General features: G+C 43.7%; 1 protein-coding gene across 1 annotated transcript in view; it reads right to left on the reverse strand.

Moving 5' to 3' along the window:
• The window catches only part of LOC126416558 (probable cytochrome P450 6a13), an 83,541-nt gene that overhangs the window by 14,665 nt on the left and 56,671 nt on the right, over positions 1-12,205 (reverse strand). The window lies entirely within an intron of this gene.

The raw sequence follows: 12,205 nt of genomic DNA on the forward strand, positions 1-12,205 counted from the left end.
CACATCACCCCATAGGCCAGCAAAATTAGCTCCAAAAAAGAGGGTTGCCTTCCAAAAATCAGTGGAGGTCTGGAAACTCTTATAATCACTTAGGTAGGACACTAAAACTAAACTCTGTCTGAGCATGTCCAATGGTACCGACGGGCCGCCGTGTCATCCTCAGCTCACAGGCATTATTTTATGCGGATATGGAGGGGCAAGGGTCTGTAGACCACTCTCCAGGCTGTATGTCATTTTACGAAACCGGAGCCACTACTTCTCCATCAAGTAGCTTCTCAGTTTGTCTCACAAGGGCTGAGTGCACCCCACTTGCCAACAGCGCTCACCAGACCGTATGGTCACCAATCCAAGTGCTAGCCCAGCCCCACACCGCTTAACTTTGGTGATCTGACAGGAACCGGTGTTACCACTGCAGCAAAGCCATTGGTTAGGTGGACCACTGATGGGAATAAACCCAGTTTGCCCTGCTTTCTGAGTGGACCTTCAACCTCGATGAAAAGAAAACCGGCCGGCCGGAGTAGCCGAGCGGTTCTAGGCGCTTCAGTCTGGAACCGCGCGACCGCTACGGTCGCAGGTTGAATCCTGCCTCGGGCATGGATGTGTGTGTCGTCCTTAGGTTAGTTAGGTTTAAGTAGCACTAAGTTCTAGGAGACTGATGACCTCAGATGTTAAGTCCCATAGTGCTCAGAGCCATTTGAACCATTTTTGAAAAGAAAACCACCAAAATTTCAGACTTTTTTTTTCACAGTCATTTGAAGCTAATCGCTTAATCGAAAAAGTCAGGGTTATTAGAACTGTAGAGCATTAAATTCTAAGTGGACTGAGTACCAAAACATTGATTAAATTATCCATAGAAAAGGCATTTTTCACACTTTGCGAAAAATATTCTTTTCCTCGCTATAAAACAAAAATCGTCTGAAAATTGACCGATTTTACACAAAATTTTATAGGAGAAAACCTGCAGGGCATCAAACTATGTTTCCAAAAGGTCAAATAAAGTGACAAAAACGTATCTGGTAAGTAAAATCGCCATTATTCAATTATATGTAAATTTACACAGAAACCCGGCATAATCCAGATTTTTACTTATCAGTGTGTTTACTCCTGCACCATGCAGCATCTGGTCATGCGCTTAATGTTTATGACATGTCCGAAAGAACAGATACCATCGGTGACCATGCAGCTCTCTAGAATGAAATGATAATTAAATGAAGACCCTTAGCTGCTGACAGGCGTTGATTACATCAATGGGGACATTTGAAAATGTGTGCCCTGACCAGGACTCTAACCCGGGATCTCCTACTTACATGACAGACACGCTATCCATCTGAGCCGCCGAGGGCACGGAGGATGGTGCGACTGCAGGGACTTATCCCTTGCATGCTCCCCTTGAGATTGTCTGCGCGAGTAATGACTGTAAATGGGTAGTGGCACTACGAATGTAGTGTGTGGACATTAAGTTGGGAATGTGGGTCGCACGGGGAGTGTGCGAGGGATAAGTCCCTGCAGTCGCACTATCCTCTGTACCCTCGGTGGCTCAGGTGGACAGAGCGTCTTCCATGTAAGCAGGAGATCCGGTGTTCGAGTCCCGGTCGGGGCTCACATTTTCAACTGTCGCCGTTGATGCATATCAACTCCTGTTTTCAGCTTAGGGTCTTGATTTATCATTTCATATATCCCGATCTATGAGTCGATCAATGATATAATTTTGTAGATACGTTCAGCGGCATATGTAGATGCTGAACGACATGCTTCATGCGCTGCTTTAACTGCAAGAACAGCAGAAAAGCCGAAAGAGATAAACAAATGTCCTTTCATCATTTTGTGGAGGTGTTCAGCAACAAAAAATTTTGAAAAAGTTTGAAATAATGAGTAAAGTTTATTGCAAGACGCTATGTGCTCTCTTTCACTGGGAATTCACGCATCACAGGCTACGCTTCTTTTTCACGCCCATCCTCACCATTTTGATAGGTAAGTGGTTCTCACTCCCACAGCGAAAGTCGCCTGACGTTGAGGTATTTGTGTACCAAGTTTCATCCATTTTTATAATATGTATGGATTACATGGCTGACGACCAACATTAACTTATCAGTTTCATACCAATAATGATCGAAGCTGAAGAAATAAATTAAAATTTGTGCCGTTGCCAACATTTGGATCCAGGTCTCGTTGCCTACTAGGCAGGTATGTTGGCCATTACGCCAACACAGCACTCTAGCTAACGTAACTGCATGGACTACCCTAGTTAGCTTTACTCTCTTTACATAAATTGTACATATTTCGCGTGTTAGCACTAAACAAAGATCCGAGTTACACACGTAAGTCTTTAGTGTCCTCCATGGCTGCACCAGCAGTACGTCCTTTCCTTGTGTTAACACCAGTCTTAATAAACAAACACAACTGCTGAAACACTCATGAGCGTACCTTTTGTTTGTTTGATTGCCGGAGACTTCTGCATTTTAATCTATGCTGACTTTATATTTTTCCCCTCACACAAAGCAAGAATGAATGAAGAGGTATTGATATCGCAGAATAGGAAAGTACTTTTAAAAAAATTGAAAACAGACGCAATAGTCTGATCGGACATTTGTTAAATGACTCATGTTGGTGTAGTCCTGAAGATAAAAATGGGGATGGTCAAGAGCAGAATTCTTAAATGACGTCTGGAGACACCTTCTACATCGGCAAATAGAGAGACTATTCCTGTGTTTTCCATTATACCACTCCAATGAGCACAGGGTTAAGATGGAGAAGAAGGAGGCAGGTTTATCACAAATTATGGAAGCAGTTGACTAATACATCTCACCTTTGAGAAAATATTTTGGAATTTCGCAGTCTTGCTGACTTTTCTTACGAGAGTAATTCCTCTTTTTAGCTGCATGATCTCAAGAACATACCTAGCAGATTACGGTGCGTATTCTCCAGCAGTTTGAGGTGCACGTTTTCTTGCTGTGTGACCTAATTATACAACTATCAGCTGTTTGCACAACTATATAAGTTCTAATGATCATCCAACCTCAAGTTGACCTGACAATGAGTCACGATTCGACCCTGCTTATTACAGCCTCATAAAAGTTTCTAGATCCGACCACTAGGTCACAGATATGCAACATTAATAGTTCATTATTTAATTCCACATGGCTTCTTACAACATCCGGTTTCAGCGAGGAGTTTTGAGATAATAGTTCAAAGACATGACTTTGAAAGTCACAACTGATGATCAGCTACAGACCTTGTCCAGCAAAACCTGCCTTCTTTCCTTTCTCAGTGTCTGTAGATACGTAAAATAACCTGCATGGTGGTCATTTCAGGCTAGACGAGACTATCTGTAGTTTTAAAATTTAAATTACAGACGGATCCCACACACCATGGTAAAGGAGAAGGACTAGCAAAAGCAGTCGAAGAGACACTCTATGTCAGAAAGACAGCCACCGCCATACTAATTCTGTGATTTTGAACTGAAAAGCTGAATACATCCGACCTGCTGTGGCCAAAGCGTTCAACAACTGTTTAGATTTCAATAGTGGTAGTTTCGCGAACTACAAGTGACCTACTGCTGTACATTGTCGTTATCTAAACAAAGTCTTTTCAGTATTCAAGACGCGTCGTTTCCAATACTCTTTAATGAAAACACACTTGTCGTCAACCAATCTCCTACCTTCGGGTTCCTGTCACCGCGTCCTTGTTGAATACCGCTCTAATGCATATCGTTTTACCACAAGGCAACAGACGAGACCAAATCCTTGTCTAGTTCACGGAAAGCATCCTTCTCTCTTCACCATACCAGCCGCCAGACATGACATAGTATCTTCTTCTCGAAGATGTTTTCCACGTACATCTTTCTTCACATTTTGTACTCATACTTTTTGTGTCCACCAAGTTTTAAGCGATCTTCCGTAATAGCAAGATTCAATGGTTCCAAAGTTCGTTTGCATTCAGAGTCAATACCTCACATCTTCAGATTTTTTTATAAAGAATGATTGCTTATCCACTATGATGTTCTTGTCTTCTTTGTTTCGGCCATATTGTACTGCGTTGACTCACAACTGACGAATGCTGTCACATCCTTTCCAATACATGTGCCGATTATGATGGATATTTGTTTGTAATTATCCTTGTTTCAGACCTTAATTAGTGTTGTCATTGCTTACAAGGGAACCTCCCCCATTGCACTCCCCTCAGATTTAGTGGTAAAATGGCCCAGTGGATAGCCCGTCAAAAATTGAACACAGATCAATCATGAAAACAAGAAGAAGGTGTACTGAACTGTGAAAAATGGAGCAAAATAGAAACAGTGAACGGTCCAAGTTCAATATGTGCAACATCGAGCGAACGTCAAGAACCACTGCGTCGTGGTCACAGCGTTGGACTGCAAAGAGAGAGATCCGTGTTCAAATATTACACAAAATTATGAACTTGCCGTCCGGTCATTGACGTGTCTGTTCTCCTCCTGTAGTCTTGGCAATTATCATACTATATGAGCCGTGATAAAAATTGCTATTTTGAAGAGAGCGCCGCAGCGGGTAGTGTAAAGCAGTCGCCCTCCGTTTCTGGCGGTGGCGCCGCTGTGGCAATCGCAGCTTTGGTGTCTCCCTCTGGTGAGAAAGCGGAAATGTAGCCTGTTCACGAGCATTTAAGGGGTGCTATGAGCTCACTAGACGGCGAGTCTGGTCAGTTGATCAGCCGGGTCAGTGTGGGGCAGTCAGTGTCTGTCGGTCGTCCGGAGTGCTAGTATGTGTTAGGCCGCCAGTCTGCTCGAGTTTGTTCAGGCAGTGGTCATTGGCGGTTGGATCGATCCGTTGGTCGGTCGCGCACTGGGACACAAGATGACTTGTCCTCTTTGAGCATCGGCGCATGTGAGGTCGCCACGTCAGTCCAGTGGGCCGCGCCGTATAGCGAGCTGTAGTGGCTTCGCGGCCGACACGAGAGCAACAGGAGCCAACCCACGACATCGGTCTGGCCGGGGCGAGCTGCGACGCCGTGAGACGAGAGATGGGCGCGCCTTTCTGCGTCCATTGAAGCGGCTGGCAACGGACGGTTCGGGAGAGTGTTTTGGGCGTGCTGCGCCAGGTCTTCGCCAGACATCGCACTTTATTAAAGGTTAAGTGATTCGTGATATGTTGTTTCACTTACTTGTTAAACTCTACTTGTGTTCTGGGTCAGTCTCTCGTCCCCAGCTTGCTCGTCTGTCTCTCGTCCGCATTTGTTAGGCAGTTAGTGTCTGTCTGTCGGTCTACCGTATGTTAATAGCTGCCTCTGTCATGTTTGTCGGATTCGGTGTTAACGAATTTATTGCTTAAGGTGTAAAGGCCAAATTCCTGAAACATGTTTTTATCTTGCCTATCATCTTGAGAGGTGGTATATGTGTAATGTAGAGCATGTTTGTATATTTATGTAAGACTACATTTCATGGGTTTTTATTTAAATGGTCATTTTAGTATATAAAGTTGCCACGCTTCGATTGTAAGAGTTTTCTTTTAAAAACCAGTTGCACTTTCGGTGGCAAGTAATTTTTTTTTTTTTTTTTAATGTGAGTCTTTTGTACCATTTCCGTCCATCCTACGGGGTGCATAGTTTATGTGTTTGTGTGAGTTGTTAAAATTTTTAGTTTAAAGAAATCTGGTGTGTTGCAGATTTGCACCAGTGTAGTCTTTCAGAGATTGTTGTGAGCAGTCGTGACTACGGCCGTGTTAAAGGGGAGCGGCAAGCTTCTCAGCCTGAAAGCTCATACTGTCAAAAAAAAAAAAAAAAAAATTAAATCTGTTTTTCTTTTTTTTTTAAAAAAAAAAAAGAAAGAAAAGGGAGGGTTTTGGGAATAAAATTTCCATTTGTTGAAAGAAATTTGTCTTCATCATTTACCCACTGGCAACTACTTCCACGCTCACATAGTGTGATTAAATGTGTTAATGTTCTTGATGAATCGCTAGTAAATTAAGTAAATTCTTTAAGAAAAGATTTTGAAAGTAAATTCACGGTTCACTATACATTGGTTCTAGAATATGAGTCATGTGGTAAGAATATATTACCGTCGTAAGAAAATGTGATGAATAATGAGAGCAGGCGAGGTGTAGCACAGACCTCTCACAGAAATGGAAACAACAAATAAGCGCGTCTGAACTATGTTGCAAAGAAAGAACTCAAGGATCAAAACTTCCAAACCGGGAGGCAAGGTACCTGGGTCGAACAAATAGGTACGTACGTCTGGAGGTCCTGTCCTTATACCTCGCTGTTGCAAAAGGACGTGACGCCACGACACGGACGCAAATCTGAATACAGTGAACAGACATGTCAATGACCGGATGGACTGTTCATAGTTTTGTGTAAAAAAAGGGGGGTACGAGAGAGATTTGAATACGGACGTCCCACATGGAAATCCAGCACCGTGTCAACATAATCACAGCGCAAGGGCTATTCACATTCGCTTTATGTAGCACATCTTGAGCTTGGATCGTTTACTGTTTCTATTTTGCTTCTTTCTCCACAGTTCAGTACACCTTCTTCCAGTTTTCATGCCTTAACTCCGTTCATTTTTGACGGGCTATCCACTAGGCCATCTTACCACTAAATCTGAGAGGGGTGCGACAGGGAGTTTCCCTTGTTAGGAATGAAGTTGACTAGAGCAAGTATTTCAAAATGAAGGTTATGACTGATAATTTACAAAATACTTGTTAGTCCTTATCTACATCGACATGGCTGTACATTTAAGAGCCTGACAGAGGCTGCACCGAGCCATTCTCATATTATTTCCTTACCGTTCCACTCTCGAACAGCGTACAGGAAGAACGAACAACTGAATCTTTCCGTGCGAGCTCTGACTTCTGTTATTTTATTACGATGTCATATCTTCCACAATAGTTGGATGTTAACAAAATATTTTCGCATTCGGAGGAAAAAGTTGATGATTTTTATTTAAAAATCTTTAAGAGTTCCACATAAAAAATTCGATGGCATTACTTTTCAGCATGGCCTCCTACATGAGGGACAGCAGAGTGTGTCAAACACTCCTCAAAGAACGCCAGATATCACTTACCGCGTATGTTTCACTAACCAGTTACTACGAACTGTGACCTTTCTGATAGTAAATCACGAATCGAGTTGCACAATTGAGACGATACACCGTATGCACGCAATTTCATTAGAAGCCGCTTGTGAGTAACGGTATCAAAAACCTTCATGAAATCTAGAAATATGGAATAAATTTGAGATCCCATGCCGATAGTAGTCATTACATTAGAGAACAAAGAGTTAAATGTGTTGCACAAGCACAATATTTTCTGTACGAGCAAATAGATCGTTTTCTACGAGAAAATTCATAATTTTCGAACACAGTATATTTTTCAAAATCCTATTGCAAATCGACATCAGTGATATGGGTCTCTTATTCAGCGGATCCTATTTCCTTTCTTGAGTATTCCTGTGACCTGTTCAACTTTCCAGTCTTTAGGCACCGATATTTTGTCGAACGAGCAGTTGTTATGATTACTAAGTATGCAACTATTACATCAGTTTACTCTGACAGGAGCGTAATTAGTATATAGTCTTGCCATTATTAAGTGATTTGAACTGTTTCGCTGCACCGAGGTTATCTACTTCTAAGTTTGCTCATATAGGCAGTTGTTCTTGATTCGAATCCTGGAACATCTCCTTCGCCTTCTTTGATGAAGGCATTTCGGAAAATAGTATTTAGTAACTCCACTTTAGTGACAGTGTCAATGGTAACTTTACCATTGCTATCGCACAGCGAAGATATTGATTGTGTTTTTCCACTGATGTACTCTAAATACGAAAAAGAATCTGTTTGGATTTTCTGACAGATTTAGAGACACAGTTTCGCTGTAAAAACCATAACAAGCACGTCGCGTTGAAGCCTGAGTTAAATTTAGAGCTTTTGTAAAATTTCGCCATCCTTGAGGATTTTTCGTTCTTTTAAATTTGGCACACTTTTTTCGTTGCTTCTGCAACAGATTTCTGGCCTGCTTTGTGTACCATGGGTGATCAGCTCTGTCTGTTATTAATTCATTTGGTATGAGTCTCCCAATTTCTGTTGATACCATTCTCTGCATTCAAGTCACGTCTGGTCTATACTCACATACTTCTGAAGTAACGGAGTCTGTATTTTAGAAAGGCGTCGAGCGAATTTTTAATTGCTTTTTTTAGTAGATATGTTTTGCATTTATTTTTGGTGGAATTGAATGTCTCGCAACGAAACCTTTTAGTGACTAATCCCTGTACGCATCATGATGCTCCCTCTTTGCTCAAGATTATTTGTCACTAAGAGGACAAGCATGGTTTCTCTAGCATTCACAGCTCCAGTAGCTCTTGAGCTAAATACTCAAAATAATTTTCGGATAAAGCATTTAGCACTTTTTCGGACAATGTTTTTACGCATACCATTGGATTTGAAAATGCATTTTCGCCAGGGTATCGAGTGTAGTTTGAAGTCACCACAGACTACACTGGTGTCCAATATTAAAGCAATAAACGGAAATTTTTCAAGGTTGTGTTTACTTCACCACAAAACAGTACAAACAGGTGATAGTAAAGGAGAAACAATGTAAAGAATACAGAACGTAAAATAACTGCAACATGTAAAACGGTAGACAAAAATGTTCTTAGTTTTTCTCCACCTTAACGGATTTGCACACACATTCCGACAACTGGTTAATGTGCTCAGTATGGGGTGTGACCATCTCTGCCAGCAATACATGCAACGACGGGGTGTGCTGTGAATGATATCACCAATCTCATGCTAAGGCAGTAACGTCCATTCTTCCAGCAGAGCTACTCGCAAGTCTTGGAGAGTGGCTGCTGGAAGCTGACATCTAACCCGTCTCAAATGGTTCAAATGGCTCTGAGCACTATGGGACTTAACTTCTGAGGTCATCAGTCCCCTAGAATTTAGAACTACTTAAACCTAACTAATCTAAGGACATTACACACATCCATGCCCGAGGCAGGATTCGAACCTGCGACCATAGCGGTCGCTCGGTTCCAGAATGTAGCGCCTAGAACCGCTCAGCCACCCCTGCCGGCTTAACCCGTCTCCCTAGTGCATCCAAGACATGCTCCATGGCATTCAAAACGGCAGAGCGAGCAGGCAACGACATGCATGCAGTATTTTCCAAGAAAATATCAACCAGGCATGCTCTATGAGGTTGAACATTATCTTCCATCATTACGGAGCCTGGACATTCAGTACGTCGGAACAACCGCACATGAGGTCCCAAGATCTCGTCACAATACCAGACAGCAGTTAAACCTTGCCGATTCACCCGTACAATTTTATTGAGACATGTTGAGCGGTCCACACAATGCCGGTAAAGATCGTTAGATATCCGCCTCGATATCGGTCTCTTTCCACAACGTTAGGGTGCAGACATCGCATTCCACGTTCCCTATAGATGTGAATGCGTCGAGAATCACTCTCCAGACGGAACCGGGACTCATGTGTGAAAAGCTCACTGGCCCACTGTTCGACTGTCCAGGTGGCATGTTGACGACTCCATTTTAGACGTTCCCATATGTGAAGAGGGACTCATCAGCGAAAAGCACATGGGCCCACTGTTCGACTGTCCAGGTGGCGTGTTGACAACTACATTATAGACGTTCCCATATGTGAAGAGGGACTCATCTGTGAAAAGCACATGGGCCCACTGTTCAACTGTCCAGGTGACATGTTGACGACTCCATTTTAGACGTTCCGATATGAGAAGAGGGACTCATCTGTGAAAAACACATGAGCCCACTGTTCGACTGTCCAGGTGGCATGATGACAACTTCATTTTAGATGTTCCAATATGTGAAGGGGGACTCATCTGTGAAAAGGACATGGGCCCACTGTTCGACTGTCTAGGTGGCATGTTGACGACTCCATTTTAGACGTTCCCGTACGTGAGGAGGGACTCATCTCTGAAAAGCACACGGGCCCACTATTGGACTGTCCAGGTGGCATGTTGACAACTTCATTTTAGACGTTCCCATATGTGAAGACGGACTCATCTGCGAAAAGCACATAGGCCCACTGTTCAACTGTCCACGTGGCATGATGATGACTCCATTTTAGACGTTCCGATATGTGAAGAGGGACTCATTTGTGAAAAGCACATGGGCCCACTGTTCTACTGTCCAGGTGGCACGTTGACAACTTCATTTTAGACGTTCCCATATGTGAAGAGGGACTCATCTGTAAGAAGCACCCAGGCCCACAGTTTGACTGTCCAGGTGGCATGTTGACGACTCCATTTTAGATGTTCCCATATGTGAAGAGGGACTCATCTGTGAAAAGCACCCAGACCCACTGTTCGACTGTCTAGGTTTAATGTTAATGACTTCATTTTAGACGTTCCCCTATATGAAGACGGACTCATCTGTGACAAGCACACAGGCCCACTGTTCTACTGTCCAGGTGGCATGTTGACAACTTCATTTTAGACGTTCCCATATGTGAAGAGGGACTCATCTGTAAGAAGCACGCAGGCCCACAGTTTGACTGTCCAGGTGGCATGATGACTACTCCATTTTAGATGTTCCCATATGTGAAGAGGGACTCATCTCTGAAAAGCACACGGGCCCACTGTTCGACTGTCCAGGTGGCATGTTGACAACTTCATTTTAGACGTTCCCATATGTGAAGAGGGACTCATCTGCGAAAAGCACATAGGCCCACTGTTCGACTGTCCACGTGGCATGATGATGACTCCATTCTAGACGTTCCGATATGTGATGAGGGACTCATCTGTGAAAAGCACATGGGCCCACTGTTCTACTGTCCAGGTGGCATGTTGACAACTTCATTTTAGACGTTCCCATATGTGAAGAGGGACTCATCTGTGAGAAGCACCCAGGCCCACAGTTTGACTGTCCAGGTGGCATGTTGACGACTCCATTTTAGATGTTCCCATATGTGAAGAGGGACTCATCTGTGAAAAGCACCCAGACCCACTGTTCGACTGTCCAGGTTTAATGTTAATGACTTCATTTTAGACGTTCCCCTATATGAAGACGGACTCATCTGTGACAAGCACACAGGCCCACTGTTCTACTGTCCAGGTGGCATGTTGACAACTTCATTTTAGACGTTCCCATATGTGAAGAGGGACTCATCTGTAAGAAGCACGCAGGCCCACAGTTTGACTGTCCAGGTGGCATGATGACTACTCCATTTTAGATGTTCCCATATGTGAAGAGGGACTCATCTCTGAAAAGCACACGGGCCCACTGTTCGACTGTCCAGGTGGCATGTTGACAACTTCATTTTAGACGTTCCCATATGTGAAGAGGGACTCATCTGCGAAAAGCACATAGGCCCACTGTTCGACTGTCCACGTGGCATGATGATGACTCCATTCTAGACGTTCCGATATGTGATGAGGGACTCATCTGTGAAAAGCACATGGGCCCACTGTTCTACTGTCCAGGTGGCATGTTGACAACTTCATTTTAGACGTTCCCATATGTGAAGAGGGACTCATCTGTGAGAAGCACCCAGGCCCACAGTTTGACTGTCCAGGTGCCATGTTGACAACTCCATTTTAGATGTTCCCATATGTGAAGAGGGACTCATCTGTGAAAAGCACATGGGCCCACTGTTCGACTGTCCAGGTGGAATGTTAATGACTTCATTTTAGACGTTCCCATATATGAAGAGGGCTCATCTGTGAAAAGCACACGGGCCCACTGTTCGACTGTCCTGGTGGCATGTTGACGACTCCATTTTAGGCGCTCCCATATGTGAAGAGGGCTCATCTGTGAAAAGCACATGGGCACACTGTTCCACTGTCCTGGTGGCATGTTGACGACTCCATTTTAGATGTTCCCATATGTCAAGAGGGACTCATCTGTGAAAAGCACACGGGCCCACTGTTCGACTGTCCAGGTGGCATGTTGATGACTCCATTTTAGGCGCTCCCATATGTGAAGAGGGACTCATCTGTGAAAAGCACATGGGCCCACAGTTCGACTGAGCAGTTGGCATGTTGACAACTTCATTTTAGACGTTCCCATATGGGAAGAGAGACTCATCTGTGAGAAGCACATGGGCTCGCTGTTAGACTGTCCATGTGGCATTCTAACAACTTCATTTTAGACGTTCCCATATGTGAAGAGGGACTCATCTGTGAAAAGCACATGGGCCCACTGTTCGACGGCCCAGATGAAATGTTGACGACTCCAATTTAGATGCTGCCATATGTGAAGAGGGACTCAT

Source organism: Schistocerca serialis, chromosome 8 (genome assembly GCF_023864345.2).
Source record: "Schistocerca serialis cubense isolate TAMUIC-IGC-003099 chromosome 8, iqSchSeri2.2, whole genome shotgun sequence".
Classification (NCBI taxonomy): Eukaryota; Metazoa; Arthropoda; class Insecta; order Orthoptera; family Acrididae; genus Schistocerca; species Schistocerca serialis.